General features: G+C 34.0%; 1 long non-coding RNA gene and 3 pseudogenes across 1 annotated transcript; 2 read left to right on the top strand and 2 right to left on the bottom strand.

Moving 5' to 3' along the window:
* The first annotated feature begins 2,084 nt into the window (after positions 1–2,084).
* LOC120196591 lies at positions 2,085–3,220 on the top strand. Its single transcript, XR_005523181.1, has 3 exons — positions 2,085–2,201; positions 2,814–2,994; positions 3,089–3,220. It is a non-coding gene; the product is annotated as an uncharacterized LOC120196591 (long non-coding RNA).
* A 269-nt stretch (positions 3,221–3,489) lies between these two features.
* Positions 3,490–4,652, top strand: LOC120196896 (annotated as a pseudogene).
* A 198-nt stretch (positions 4,653–4,850) lies between these two features.
* On the bottom strand, positions 4,851–6,553 carry LOC120196588 (annotated as a pseudogene).
* A 1,016-nt stretch (positions 6,554–7,569) lies between these two features.
* LOC120196589 lies at positions 7,570–9,118 on the bottom strand (annotated as a pseudogene).
* Between the last annotated feature and the right edge of the window lie 6,347 nt (positions 9,119–15,465).

Here is a 15,465-nt window from a genome sequence, read left to right as displayed (position 1 = left end):
TTTAGAAAAAATGGAATTTTTTAAATTAATAATATTCGTAAGTTTTTTTTTATATATATATATATATATATTTAAAATATAAACGAGACATGTGTCAATTAATAATCTTTTTAACTGCCGTTACGACATAAACACCTAAAAGCGTAACAAAGAAAATATTAAGTACTTTTTAACCAAAACAAATATTAAAAACTTATTTTTAAAGAAAAATTCAAAAATCATTTAAAGTTAACTTAGACTATATGTAGTCACTTATTTCATTAAGGGTGCGTTTGATTCACGGAATGTAAGATTACCAGTGGGAATAAAAGATTACCAGGGAATAGGATCACTGAGAATGTTGTATTTTGTGTTTGGTTGGTTTAGCAGGAATGTAAGATTACCGTGTTTGGTTAAAGGAATAAAAGATTATTGGAATGTATATTTGACCAAATTGTCCTTATTATATATTTGTATAATATTACAAATTGTAAATATTTATATATATTCTTTAAAAAATTAAATTCATAATATTTATATAATTTTTTTTTATAAAATTAAAAATATAAAAAAGGTTTAATGAAATGGTAGAATTTTTTTAACCCTGAACTTCATATAAAATTTTAATTATAGACATTTTTTTTGTAAATATAAAATAATTTAAGGATATATTTGTAATTTAACATTCGTAGAATTTTTATTATTCAATGACAGAAGAATGATATTTTTGAAAAAAAATAAAAATTTAAGGGCATTTTAGTCCAAAACGCCGGTAATATTACAATACCTAAGGGAAAAGAAGTAATGACATTCCCGGTAATATACCTCAAAAAATCTACTATTGATAATAAAACATTACCAAGAATAAGATTCCCGACCAACCAAACATGAGAACCCACCCTCCTAAACCAAACACCCCTAAGGCTATTTAGGGAAAACCTGACAAATATAGTACAAAAGAATTGCGACGAGAACCGAAGTCCCAAACCTGAAAGCCTGAAGATCCAAAGCTTTGAGGCTTTGAGACTTGGGGAACGAAAGAAATATGGCGGACGTTAGCATGGGCGGCTGATGTAGTAGGTCACGGTGGCAACAACCAAGACGATGATTTCACAATATCCCATTAATTTTCTCCCCGGAGCAGCAGATTACGTGCAAGAATGGATCGAAAGGCGTCTCTCTCACCCATATGATCCTAGATCTACGTCTCAGGTTGCCTCCTCCTGACATCTCCCAACGCCTCCCTCATCTCACGCCCATTCCCTCGCTTCCAATGATGCCTTGCTCTCCAACTCAACGCTCACTCTTCTACTAGTGAGCAGGTATTTTTCTTTCGGTTTTTGAGATTTGGATTTTTATTTCCATTTCTATTTATTTCAATTTCTTATCTGATATTTATTTTTTCAATTGAGTTCTTCTCCGGCTACTTATTATTTTATTAGGTTCTGATTCTTCGAGCTTTTTTCTTGCATTTTCTGTCCGTTGTTCGAAATTCATTTTTCTAATTTTCTTGGAATACTGGTCTGGTATCCTCGAGCATTGCATATTGAGACACTGTTCGGCACTCGTAGTTGAGTCGAGTATAGACCCTTTCATTTGTGTTTCGATTGGAATTGTTTTGTTTAAACATGTATGGTGATTTTTTTATGGTTTCATTTTCGTGGGTGTAGATATTGACAGTTTCTAAAGTTCTCTTCTAAAGCATGTTCCTTTATCTGTGCAATTTGTTTCCTTTATTTTATCCCGAAATTGGTCTAATTGTTATGTACAATAATTTTCTCTGACGTTTTTGGTTAATTTATTTGTGCAAAATTGATGCTGCTTTGTAGCAAATCTTTTTCTGGCTTTCGGTGTAACTTGATGGTAGCTTAGAGTTGTGACATCTAATAATTTAGAATAAAGGCTGCAGTTTTGAAATTCAGTTCTTAGGTTGTGATCTTATCTCAGACTGGGAATAATGCACATAGGAGTGAAAAAAATGATTTTGATTCGATACCATCTGTTAAGGCTATATTTGTTTTTCGGTTTTGTTTTGATCCATGGGAGTGGTTTTTTTCCCCATCAGAATACCAGATTAAACCGTTTGGCTCTTCTTATGATCAGGCCCAATTGCGAGAGGAGGCATTGCAACAAGAAACGCGCTTATGAAAGGCTATATCAGATTGTGAGAGTAAAATACAGGAGAAAGTGCAGGAAGCAGAATGCTTTATTCAAAGTTAAAGGTCAGACCAAAGGTCCCAAAACTTGTTCTTTATGCTTCTTCATGTCTGCTATATTTATTCAAATTATACTTGATACCTTTATTCTAATATTGTAGTTTCTCTATAATCATGGTAAATCAGAGTTTTTAAAGTTTTCCGAGTTCTAGTGATGCTTGTATACTCAATTTGAAATCCAAACCAGTTCAAGTTTTCGTATGCAAAGCTATGCATGGCTTTAGAAGTAATTCTGATGAAAATGAAGCCAGAGTCATTTGTGATGCAGAACAAATGTTTTAAAACTTAAAAACACTAAAATAATCCAAATGTTCAATATCGATACTGAATACCCAAATGTCCAGAAAATATCATAATTTATAAATCCAAGCTCCCTTAAAACTAAAAATAATATAGGTATGTATAACCTAAAATTCCAATAACATGAAGAATACCGGAATATGAGCCTAAAACCTTAGAAAGGAAATAACCTAAAAATATTTTGAAATGTCTCAAATCTACATAAAAGTTACAATTAAACCCATTAAATAAAATAATTGATATTTATACCTCAACTAACATGCAGTCTCCAGGTTTTCTTTTTCTTATGACATCTTAGACCTCTACATTTTCTTATAGGAGATGAATGAAATCGAGAAAAATCTGAGAGCTGAACTGGAAAATGCAGAGGCTTGGATGCCACCCATTCTAAAAATCGGCTGCCGCGGTTGTTGAATCCACAGTGCTGAAGATGAATCAAATGCTGAAGCTTCAAAAAAATCTGCTTTGCTAGACAATTAGAGAAGAAGAAAAAGAATTGGTTTATTTTATCTCTTCTCAGATAATTACTTTGGTTGAGTTGCTGCTGCTGCTGTGGCTTTTATTTTGCTGATGAAAGTTCATAATATTTTCAGAGCTCAATTGAAGAGACAGTTAAAGATTTAGAGAATAAATGTGAAAATATTCAGAATAAATCATTGAGGCAGCCTTCTCCAGGTACCTTGCATCCTAAACCATCTTTTAGAGCTTGTTTTATGAGCTCACTGCCTATAAATGTCAGTGAGACATAACTGTTGTATCATGACATTCTTCAATCATCACTTGTTTCAGCATGCCATAAATTTGTTGTTAAATATGGTCTTTGCTTTTTGTTATTATATTTCCCCCCTCCCCCTTTAACTGTTACTTTCTGGTTTTTCAAAGGATAAACTTTGATGTTCCTCATGAAAATTAAAATCAGATCTTTGATTGGATATTGGCAGGCAAAAAGAAAAAAGAGAGTATAACGGTGTCATAGTGTTGCTGATATACGTGGATGGATCATTCAAGGACCCTCCAAATATATGAAAAAACTTGGAACAAAATAAATATACATGTGTTAGACACATACATGTGACATATACATACACATATCAGACATTCACACACGAATTCGAGTAACAGATTTTCATTAATCATTTTCTGTCATGCAGCTCAAAGCTTCACATCCTAATTGAGCAACTAGCTGCAAAGCAGGTTAGTTATTTAATTTATCCTACAAAATTTAAAGCGGATTGCACTATATGCATAATAATGTTACTCCTGAGATTCACTTCAAGCTCTCATGCCATCAATCGCATACCCCAAATGTGCTGCTTGTACTTCATGATCATAATGAGGACCTGAGGTGCTTTGGTTATTGGGGAAAAAGTGGTGCTTTGAAATTGAAAATTTTGGGTTTGATCAGCTTTCTCTTAATATGTTCTCCTTGAAAGTTAACTTCTCTATTCTGATTGTCCAAAAGAAAAAGCAGTTTTAGATGTCGTTCTCTTCGCATTTTATCATATGTATTAAAGCTGTTTTAACCGAGGTACTTTGGAATTGGATTTATGGGTTTTTTTTATCGCTTTCCCTTATAATATGTATTCTCAATCAAGTTAAAATTTTCCTTTTTGTCATTGTCTGAAAAGAAAAGGTGCTTAGGCGTTGGTATAAACTTTTATGATGTCATTTTCATAAGGAACATTTTAAATGTTGTTTTAGGCACAAGCAGAAGGCCTTGTAGGTGAAATTCATTTGAAAGAGAAGGAACTGGAGAATTTGAGCGGTTTGTGGACAAAGCTAGATAGTAGTAATGCTGAGGGAAATGCTGCCCGAAATCGATTCGAAGAGGTTCTTCCGATAAGGGATCTTCCTCAGATTTTTCTGCTGATTATCATCCCAAGCTTCCTTATTACACCGGCGGAAGGAGCGAGAATCAGCAGAGGCTCATGCTACTCAGGTCGGCTTTCGTGCTCTACATCTTAGTTTGCACATTGTGGTCTTCATCAGGATTTCGTTTTGAAGTACAACATCTGGATACTCTAATCGTTATTGTAATGTTTTTCCGCATACAAAAAAGATGTATTCTTTCCGATTGTAATATAATACCCTGTTTTACTTGAAATTTTTGTGTATAGAGCACATTGTCAAGTACATTGCATCTTTCCAAGTTTAATTTCCCCCCATAGTTATTATGTTATTGGCTTAATGATTGATTCAATGGTTCATCATCATATCTTGATTAAAGTGTTGGATGCACTCCCAAAAGAGAATATGAGTTCGAATCATGAAGACGCCAGTCAAACATTGAACATAATCATAATATCCATTCCAATTGCCATTACGAAAGTAATTAGTATTTTTGGCTGGTAATTATTCCAACAAAGACTTATCAATTCTGCTACAAAACCACTCATGCCCGTTAATGCTAGAGAAGCCATCGATAAGATATTGAACATCGTAAATAATTTTGGAATCGAAATAGCCATTCCGCCCATTTTGTCGAGATAAACAAGACACATTCTATCATACTCGTTCCTGCTGACTTATATATATCTTTCAAATAATTCGAACGGAATTTTGATCAGGCATTTCTCATGAACTTGTTTCAACTTTAGGACTTCCTTCTTCAACAAATAGAGCAAAAACTCGTTCAATGTATCATGGGTCCTGGCAAACACCAATGAACACAATCATAGACTGGTGCATTCTTATGCATTGAGTGTCCATAACCATTTGGATGTCCATCTGGTCTCAGCCACATGATTTCAGTAGCGTTTATCACTTCGAACCTTAACCCATTCTTCCCTTTTTCCTCTGCTTTTCTCAGTTCCTCTACTTGAACCGAGTAAAACTCCATGTTGAACTCTTGCAGCTTCATTTCATTGCTTGTAAAAGGCCTCGTTCTTCCACAGTTTCCTCCTTTATCCCAATCTCCGTTCTCAAGTGTGACGCCAAAAAGGTCCGTAAAACGTGATACCTGTGTAGTTTTTAAGGCTAAGAAGAGTTTTGAAAGCGGTGTTGAAGGCCATCTTGTATGCATAGTACCTGGAAATGCTTGTGACGTTGTTTTGATTACAGATATGGCATCCGATGAGTTGACTGTTCTCGTGGAATAGCAGTGGCCGGAAAAACCATTGCCCGACCGACACGATCACATAGTTGAATTTTTCAATCTCATTTGCCCATGCTTCATCGGGTTCATCGAGGTAAACGTTGATGAGGCCATTGATGTCTGGAGCTCCGGATTTAACCAAAAATGGTGACCAAAATGCTGCCAAGGTGAAGTTGTAATCAGCATAGAACCAACGCTTGAAATAGTTTTTGTCTGCTGAAATTTTTTGAGTTATATCCTCCGGATAAGCTTCCTGAAATGTACTCATGCAAAGCAGCAAAAGCATACGTCAAAGTTCAGCTGTCACTATGTAAATATCTAACATGAGCATACTCCAAAAATTTTCCATTTCTTTAGAGCAAGAACAAAAACCCGAACCGAAAATGGAACCGATCGAATTCTCTATATTCTCGATTCCATAATTCAATTTAGCACCAGATCAGAAGTCGAATTTTAGTTATGTGCAAAAATGGTTAAAACTTACCATGAGCCAAGAGGCACAGTAATGATTCCATCTGGTTCCTTGCTACTGAATCCCCAACAAAAGCCATATATTTCCCTCTCACAATCTCCAAGAACCGAGCTGCATCAAACAGAGGCAACTCACACTCATCTGGTTTCCATCTCCATTTCATGAACTCTGTGTCCGGTCTCCCAAACTTCATGCAATTCTGCTGGTCGACCATCAGCCGACAAGTTTTGTTACTGTAATAAGACCTTGTGGATAAGGCTCCCATTTCCCTTAAAAACATCACAGTTTTTGTCTAAGCTTCTGGGAAGTGGCAGTGGCGAATGGGAACTTTTCAGAATGCTTAAAGTGACCGAGCTGATGAGATGAGTGAAAGGGTTTAAGATGAAACAGTTGATGGAAACTGTTTTGTTGAGTGTGTTTTCCATTGGGAAACTGAAATGAGGTTGAATTCATTTGGGGGGAGAGCTTGAAAAATGCAATAAATTTCATTTGAGTATACGATGAACAATGACAGTTCATCATGCATCAACTAGCTAACTGGTGATAATGATTTAAACACGAATTTGTCAAATCAATATGATGAATGATAATTAAAAGCTTATCACAGTGAATGATTCCGAATGCTTTTTATTGGTTTTGTTGCTTTCCCCTGCTTTTTTGTTTGTTGTTTGTATCGAACAAACTCTTGTATAAATCCATAAATAAAAGCCAACGAGATATTTCATCATAAAATTTAAAATTTTGAACAACCATATATTGAATGGATAATGCAAAAATTTGGTAATAAATTTTAGTTAAATGTTTTGGCTAATGTAGAACCCAATGTCACTCGCTTCTCCTTAGAAGTGCTCCACGGCCAGGCTGATATGGATTCGATAATCAAACATATTGTGCTCATTCCGAAATTGAAAATACCTACACAGTTACAGATTTTCGGCTCATTAGCTTATGTAACATGATTTATAAGATCATCTTTAAAATTGTGAATCGCTTTAAAACAGAGTATGATTTTAAGAGGGTTCATGTTCATTTCAACCTTCTCCATGTGTCAAAAAAAACATAAAAGAATAATTAAGTAAAATGAAAAATAACTAAAAATCATATTAGCATGGTCGTTAATTTTTAATGGTGGATAAAAGAAAAAATAACGTAAAGTATGATTTGAAAAAATAATTAGATGAACCAAACAGAAATAAATAATAATTAGTGACTAAATAGATAATTATTTTTTTGATTATATATGGATCTTATAATTTGGGTCCTAGGTAGAAGGAAGCCCTGAACAGGTGTCCTCCTGCTTAAGCTCAGCTACGAGAATGTCAAATTTAATTTGGTGATTAAAATAGAAAACATATATAGCTGGGTGACTAACATAGTAGTTCACCCCAAATTTTATTCTTACTTGAATTAGTTCCGACTTGCATACATTATCAATCAGATGTAGAATTAACAAAAGAATTACTAATCATACAATAAACAATTAGAAACAAAATAATAACAATTTTTTTATTGAGATCTCGTTATTTTGTCATCCGAAGAAGCTCTCTTGGTATGATTTATCCTTCCATCTTCAATATTTGAAGCAAGAAATCATTCCAAGTATCAACGGACCAGGCAAGCACCAATGCACACAATCATTGTACAATGTCACGTTTTCATGAGGCCAATGCCCGTATCGGCTCGGATGCCCGTCTGGTCTCAACAATGATGCTTGTGTCGTATCCATCAACCGGTATCTCTTCCCTTTCCGCCTTCCTTCTCTTTGAGCGGTCTGAAATTCTTCGATCTGAATCATATAAAACTCCATGCTATCGCCACCCAATGTCGTCTGATTGCTCCGGAACGGCTTTGTCCTCACACAATTCCCACCTTCGTTCCACACTCCGTTCTCAAAGTGTGATGGTGCAAAAGTTCTTAAAATCGTCACGCCTTTGAAGTTTTCTAAGCTATTAATTGTTCTAAAAGTAGTCCTAAAAGCCTTCCGATACCCGTAGAACTTTGTCAAGTCCACGACATTATCAATAAGACAATAATGGCAGCCTACAATCTGATGATTTTCGTAAAAAACCGACGGACGGTCGAACCAATGGCCATCGGAGATTATTAAGTAGTCGAATTCTTCAATATGGGCAGCCCATCGTTCATCGGATTCGTCGAGATAAAGATTGAAAAGGCCGGTATGCGTCGGACCATTGGCGTCTCTTTCTTCTGATTTCACCAAATGTGTAGTAGAAAAATAAGCCATGGTGAAATTGTAAGTAGTGTATCTCCATCGTTTGAAATCCTCTTCGGTTGTATGCGAAACATCTATTGGATATTCCACCTGAAATAACAATCATGGGAGTGATAAAGATTAGTTCGTTATAAGTAAATTTAAATTCGGATTTCGCCCTGAACTGAGGGTGATCCGCTACTAACTCTATAAGTTCACCTAATCTTTGATTTTACCTAAGGTGTAATTATCACACATGTTGCATGAAATAGTAAAATATAGATGGAAAACAAGTGCAAGTGACTTACTCTCGAAAGGAGGCATATCAAGGCCTGCATCTGGTTTCTACTCACAGAGTCACCAATAAAGGCCAGAGATTTTCCCCTAACGATTTCCAGGAACTGGGTAGGTACCAAAACAGGAGCTCACACCCATCAGGTTTCCATTCCATTTCATGAACTCGGTATCGGGCCTCCCGTATTTCATGCAATTCTGATGCTCGTGTATCGCCCAGCACGTCGTGTTCGTGTAGTACGGCGCGTTGTGATTCGGTACCCATTCGCCGGAGAAAATGTCGCAGTCCTCGCCTTCGGATATCTTAATCGGAGACAGGATTTGGGGTTGCCGAGAGGTGGTGGGAGAGGGCTTGGGGGATAAGTCTTCTAGGAGGAATAAAGGATCGTGGTAAAATAGGGGGATTATCGTGAGGAAAACTACGGTGAGAAAGAAAAGAGTTAGGATAAGTTTTGCAGATTTTGGCTGTCCATGGTTTCTCCCAAGGGGAGCCTCCATGGCGTAAAGATTGCTCTTGAAACAGGAGTTTTATGGAACAAGTCCCAGACAGTTAGCTACAAAGAGACGTTTTGTACAAGACGAAACCAATTTTCAGAAAAATCAGCTCGACGATCAGTTTTTTTTATAAATACTATTTTAATTAATCACTTCAACTATTTTTTACAAAAGGATTATTTTTTTTTAAAAAAGTTGATTTATTATTTAGGAATAAATAATTCGTTCAAAATGAGGCTGAATCTATGTTCTGAGAAGTGTCATGTTCTCGCAATTAGAAGACTAAGATTAATAGGGGCAGGTATAGAAATTAAAAAATAGGTACAAAATTTTAATATTTTTTATTTGAAAAAATTTATGTAAATTTTCTTTAATTTTTATTCTTCTCTTAATATTAGATTAAATTTATTAATTTTTCCGAAATAACGAGAATGCAATTATTCACTGCTAGGATCTTGTACATTCGCCCCTAATTGGGGTTGAGGTAATCAAGGATGATTGGGAGTGACTTGGTTGTGCCTGGTTAGTGGGGGATTCAATGATTTGATGTCGTTTTTAATTAATTATTTACCATTTTAGTACCTAAAATATGATTTATTTAAATGAACTTTTGTAGTTTTATAATTTAATCACTAAATTTAGTATATTCATTATTTTAATTCAATATTTTTATATTTGTTAATTCCTTGTTAATTATAATATTTTTAAATATTATTTTATTCGAAGAATTTTAGAAACACGCCTTAACTAACAAGGAGTGTGTTTCTAAGGATTATTCGTATAAAATAATATCACATTTTAGTATCATAATTTAAATATTATTCGAATTTGCCAATTTTAATGATTAGATGACGTGTAATCATGTAAGTACCAATTTTGGGCGTTTTGGGTGCTAATCATTCTCCACACGTAACCGACTCCTGAACCCTTTTCAAAATGAATCTCTGGTCAATCACAGATCAATTTTTTTTATCTTTTAAAATTATTTTTCTTAAAATTATTTTAAAAGATATTTTTAGGTATTCGACTTACCTATCCCAAAAGTCGATGGCGACTCCAAGTTTGTATTTATTTAAAACCCGACATGTTCCCAATATTAAGTCGGATCGATTCCCGAGAAAGCCAACAGGGATGTTTCTACAGATGTATTTGTTTAGAATCTTTTTTAGTTATTGATAATGTATGTATATATGTATAAGTGTAACTATTCGAATTTGAGACCTCTAAAAATAATATTTTTTATTATTGAAATCAGATATGTCGAGATGTTCCTTTTAAAATCTTGTGTCGATTAAAAATCGGGATTTTGTAAAAACGTTTGCCTTGAATAATTTGGAACTCGAGTTTAAAAAAATAATATCGGTTTGTAGAGTCCCCACCAATATTTAATTAGGGTGTGATTGGACAACCAAAAATATATTTGTCATTTTAATAAAAAATATTAATTTTAATTAAAACAACAATTTTACAATATGCGTTACCAAAAATTTGAGTTCGGGAGTCGGTTACGTATGGAGAAGGATTAACTCCCACAACGCCCTAAATCGGTACTAATTAATTAATTAGTTGTCTTTGCAATAAAACTTATAAATTCGAATGTAATTTAATTTAGGCCCCCTTTTAAACACATACAAATTAAACACATTTCTAATGCATACAACGGAATAAATGCAATAAATTAATTATATTACCAACCTTTAATAAGGATGCTCAATTATTTAAAGACATTGAGACCAGACCTTAGATCAATCTAACAGTCTTTTCTCGGTGAATTTAATTAAGAGAACATGATCTTTTTCTCATTCCCAAGTTATTCTCAGTTTTAAGTGAAATAAATTTTATTTGTTTTGCTTGATAGGATACCCTTTTATTTTAAGCCATTAGAAGTGACATAATTCATTAAGACAATCACTTACATGAACTTAAAATAAAAAAAATATTACCTTTAATCCCATTATTTGATTCGAATCCAAGTAATACTTGTGAGGTAACATACATATTAATTTAAAATAAATCCTAGAGTTATATGTACAAATAAAATACATTTACATACATATTATTTAAAAGCATATAAAAAATCACAAAATTAATATCAACACACGAAATAATATAAAAAAATATTTGCATTTGAACCAACCAAAATATATTAAATACCACACATATATACGATGCAAACATGCCTTTACCATTTAAATAAATGAATAAAAACGGGACTACACAATACATGCATTATACAATTTATTAAGGTATAAATGTTCAAAAAAAAAAAAAAAATGGCATTCCAGTATTATATAAAAAAAACTAATTAAACCATGATATGTAAACATATACACACAAGAATGAATAACATAGTAAAACAAGCTTATATATATATATTACATAACTACTCACGTAACAAAAATGAGGACTATGAAAAATTTAAGGATCAAATCAGAACAAATAATAAATATATATAGGGGTTCATCAAAACATTAACCCAAAAAAATGGTGGCCAAAACAAATATACGACAAACGTATGTGGATTTAAAACAGAAATTGAGCATAAAACTATGTATTAAGGATAGGACTAAATCAAAATAATAAAAATTACAAGCAGCCATCAAAATATTAATCCATGCTATTTCATGCAATTTCAATAAAAAAATGATGATCAAAATGAATTCATGGAAAAACTACAATGACATACATCATAAATAAGACACTTTCGATCACACAACAATATATGGACTAAAATGCTATAAATTAAAATTCACAAATCAGATCACAAATTTAACCAAGTATATGAATAAAGACACAATAACTAAAATATAAAACCAGAAAATTAGGAGCTTGGAATCATAAAATTAAAAGTTATTTTATTGACTAAAATGAAAGGATACAAACATTGGATGGCCCCTTGAGTGGTTTACCCATGAGCTGAAACGGAAACCCTGGCTCCTAATGGCTTCGTTTTGGATGATTATATAACCCATTTTTAGACACTTCCTTGTCATTTTTTTTTCATTTGTTTTTTAATTTTTTATCTCACTCTCCTTATTCCTTCTTTGAACCAGTGAAAGGGTTCTCGCTTGCCACCATGCCAGTTGCTGCCTCCACTGTCGGCGATGGCTTTTCAAACCCAAACTTCACCAAAATGCTTGCCTCACCCTTCTAAGCACAAATCCGGTCTTGGTTTCGCCAAAAAAACGCCACGAGCTTCACAAATAAGATGAAAATCATTCGACTTTCCCACTCTCTGATCTCCTCATCCGACATTGATCAACTCGTTTCAGAGTATGTTACTCCCCTCACCCGTGAGCACCTCCTCACCATCCGGATCAACGAGCTGACTCTCTGAACGCCGAAAAAGGACTCATCGAAGGTGAACCTCTTTTCTCTTCTTTTTTTTTTTCGATTTTCTCTTCTCTTTTTTTCGAGCTGCCTCCTCTTAGCAAGTTTAAATGGTGGATGATTGAGTGTTTGGTGAATGAGGCAGAGTGATGATGGTGGAGTGAGCCATAACAGGGATGAGTTCGGTTGGTGAGGATCATGATTTTTCAGGATCAGTTTTCAATTTTTATTTGATTTTTTACTGTTTTTGATTATTTTTTGGATTTGATTTGTTTTTTCGGTTGTTGGAACAGTGACAGGAGCTGACGGCGATGGGAATGGCTTCGGCTGAGGTAACGGCGACGGGAGTAGCTTGGTCTATGATGGCAAGGGTTAGGTTTAGGTTTGGGCTTAGGGTTTTTTGTTTGGGCTTGTTTGGGCCCATTTTAGGTTTTGGTTGTTGGGCCTACTGGATTGTAACATTGGCCTATAAAAGAAATTAATTATAAATTAATATTATTGAGTTAATCGATCGATGGAATTGGCCAAGAGGGGGGTGAATTGGAAATTAAAAAATTTGGTGGAAGCTTTTGCAGAAAATTGAAAGTAATTGCACAGCGATTTAGAGTGGTTCGACTTTCTCAACCAAATTCTACGTCCACTACCTTAGCTATCCACACTAAGGATTTTCCAACAATTCACTAATTTGTTCTTTTTTTTAGGCCAAAGAGATAACCTTACAACTCTCTCAAGAATATACCTCAATTCTTGAGAACACTCTTTCTCAAAGAGAAGATTACAAATTTGCAAACTTAATGAAAAACCTCACAAGGAAAATGTGTTTGCACAATTCTAGAACAAGGAAAAAAACACTCAAGAATAATACAATTGAGCACAATAAGTGTTCTTGAAAGCAAAAATGAATATTGAATGAAATAAGCTTGAATGTGCCAAACTTGAGGTTTGATGCTTCTCTTTGATTCTATATTGATTCTTGTTGAGTATTTCTTGTTGATGATCAATGGATTCTAAGCTTGTTTAAATACTCCTTCAATTGATTCTTGTTGAAAACATTTTGATATTTCGATATAACAAATTAAGATAAATGAATTTTAAGATTTTCCAAAAGATTTTCTAAGTATATTCGATATATTATTCGAATATCAAATTATTACTCCAAATCTTTCAAATGTCATTTTTAATCCTCACTCAAGTGTAAAATTAAGTTTTAAACTTAAAATAATTTCAAAATAATTTTACAAAATATTTCGAACCATTTCAAAGCCAAAAATTCCAGATTGCTCAGAGGGAACCGATTCCCCCCAATGGGGTACCGATTCCCCCCTGAATGGTTTGGCTCTGAGAAAAACAGAATGCTCAGAGGGAACCGATTCCCCCCCAAGGGGGTACCGATTCCCCCCCAAGGGGGTACCGATTCCCCCTGTTTAACGGTCGAAATATTTGAATTATACACTTAGGGAACCGATTCCCTATAAGGGGGTACCGATTCCCCCCACGCTCCAAGCTGTTTTATTAATGATTTTCACACTTAAATGGCTCCATTGACTCTACATCATCCCCAACGTCAGAATCAATTGAGGAGTATTTAAACAGTTCTGAAGCCTTTGATCAACAAGAAATCATAGAGAAACAAGAGAGAAAGCATCAAACACCAAGTTTGTGCAATCAGTCATTTTCCTTTCAATATTCATTTTTCTTTCAAGAACACCATTTGTGCTCATTTGTAATTATTTTTGAGTGTCTTTTCTTGTTCTAAATTGTGCAAACATCTTACCTTGTGAAGTTTTCCTTGTAAGTTTGCAAATTTGTGTATTTCTCTTTGAAAAAGAGTGTGCTTAAGAATTTGGGGTATAATTCTTGAGGGAATTGTAAGGTTACTATTTATCCTCAAAAGAAAGAACAAATTAGTGAATTTGTTGGAAAATCCTTAGTGGATAGCTAAGGTAGTGGACGTAGAATTTGGTTGAGAAAATCGAACCACTCTAATCGTTGTGCAAATATTTTCAATTTTCTGCAAAGCTTCCACCAAAATTTTAATTTCCAATTCACCCCCTCTTGGCCATTTCCATCAATCGATTAACTCAACAATTGGCATCAGAGCTTGACTCATTTGAAGGTTTAACCGCCTCTGGTAGATCCGGGAAGAGTTAAATCGATAAAGATGGCGTCCACTTTCGGTTCATTCTCCATGGAAGAATCCAGACCAAATGACGTGCCTCCACATTTCAATGGAATAAATTATCGTCGTTGGAAGAAGCTTATGATGAATTTATCCAAACATTTGTATGAAAGCTTGGATGATGATCGAGAAAGGATGATGATCGAGAAAGGTAATCTTCTCCTACAAAGAAGGCAAATAAGTGGAGTGATCAAGAACGGAAGAAAAGCTCAACAAAACACAAAGGCTATGCACATGTTGTGTGTGCAATTGATCCTAATGTATATAAAGGAGTTTCTTCTTGTTCAAATGCTAAGGAGATGTGGGATAAGCTTGAGGAGATCTATAGAGACAGGAGAAGAAGAACCAATAAAGATGATCTCTATTAGCTTTCACAGAGCCAAAGGTATCTTCTAACTCAAATAGATTAAATTCAAAATCTTTTAATGAGTTACAATATGATGAATTATTTTCGGAGTTTGAGACCATGAACTCCAAATATAAAAATCTGATTTCTAAATTTATTGCTAAAAATGATCTTCTTTTGAAAGCTAAAATAGACTTGGAAAATCAAAATGAAATGTTGAGAAAGGAGTTAGAGCTTTCAAAAATAAAATCTGAAAACTTTGAAAAAGAAATTTTCAAATTAAACAAACTTCTTCTAGAAACGAAAATGGATTTTGAAAATCAAAATGAAATCTTGAAGAAGGATTTAGAGCTTTCAAAAATGAAATTTGAAAGTATTAAAAATGAAAATTTCGATTTGAAAGTTAAGTTGAATGCTTAACAAAAAAAAAGATCATTTAAATAATTCATCTAGTTCAATAATGACAATATGTTCACATTGTCATTATCATGGTCATAAGGAACATACTGTCCTTTAAAGAAAGGAAAACGATTTAAAATTAGATAAGT

The sequence above is a fragment of the Hibiscus syriacus genome, unplaced genomic scaffold (assembly GCF_006381635.1).
Source record: "Hibiscus syriacus cultivar Baekdansim isolate YM2019G1 unplaced genomic scaffold, ASM638163v2 tig00117034_pilon, whole genome shotgun sequence".
In the NCBI taxonomy this organism is placed as follows: domain Eukaryota; kingdom Viridiplantae; phylum Streptophyta; class Magnoliopsida; order Malvales; family Malvaceae; genus Hibiscus; species Hibiscus syriacus.
This window is presented reverse-complemented; position numbering and strand designations above follow the sequence as displayed.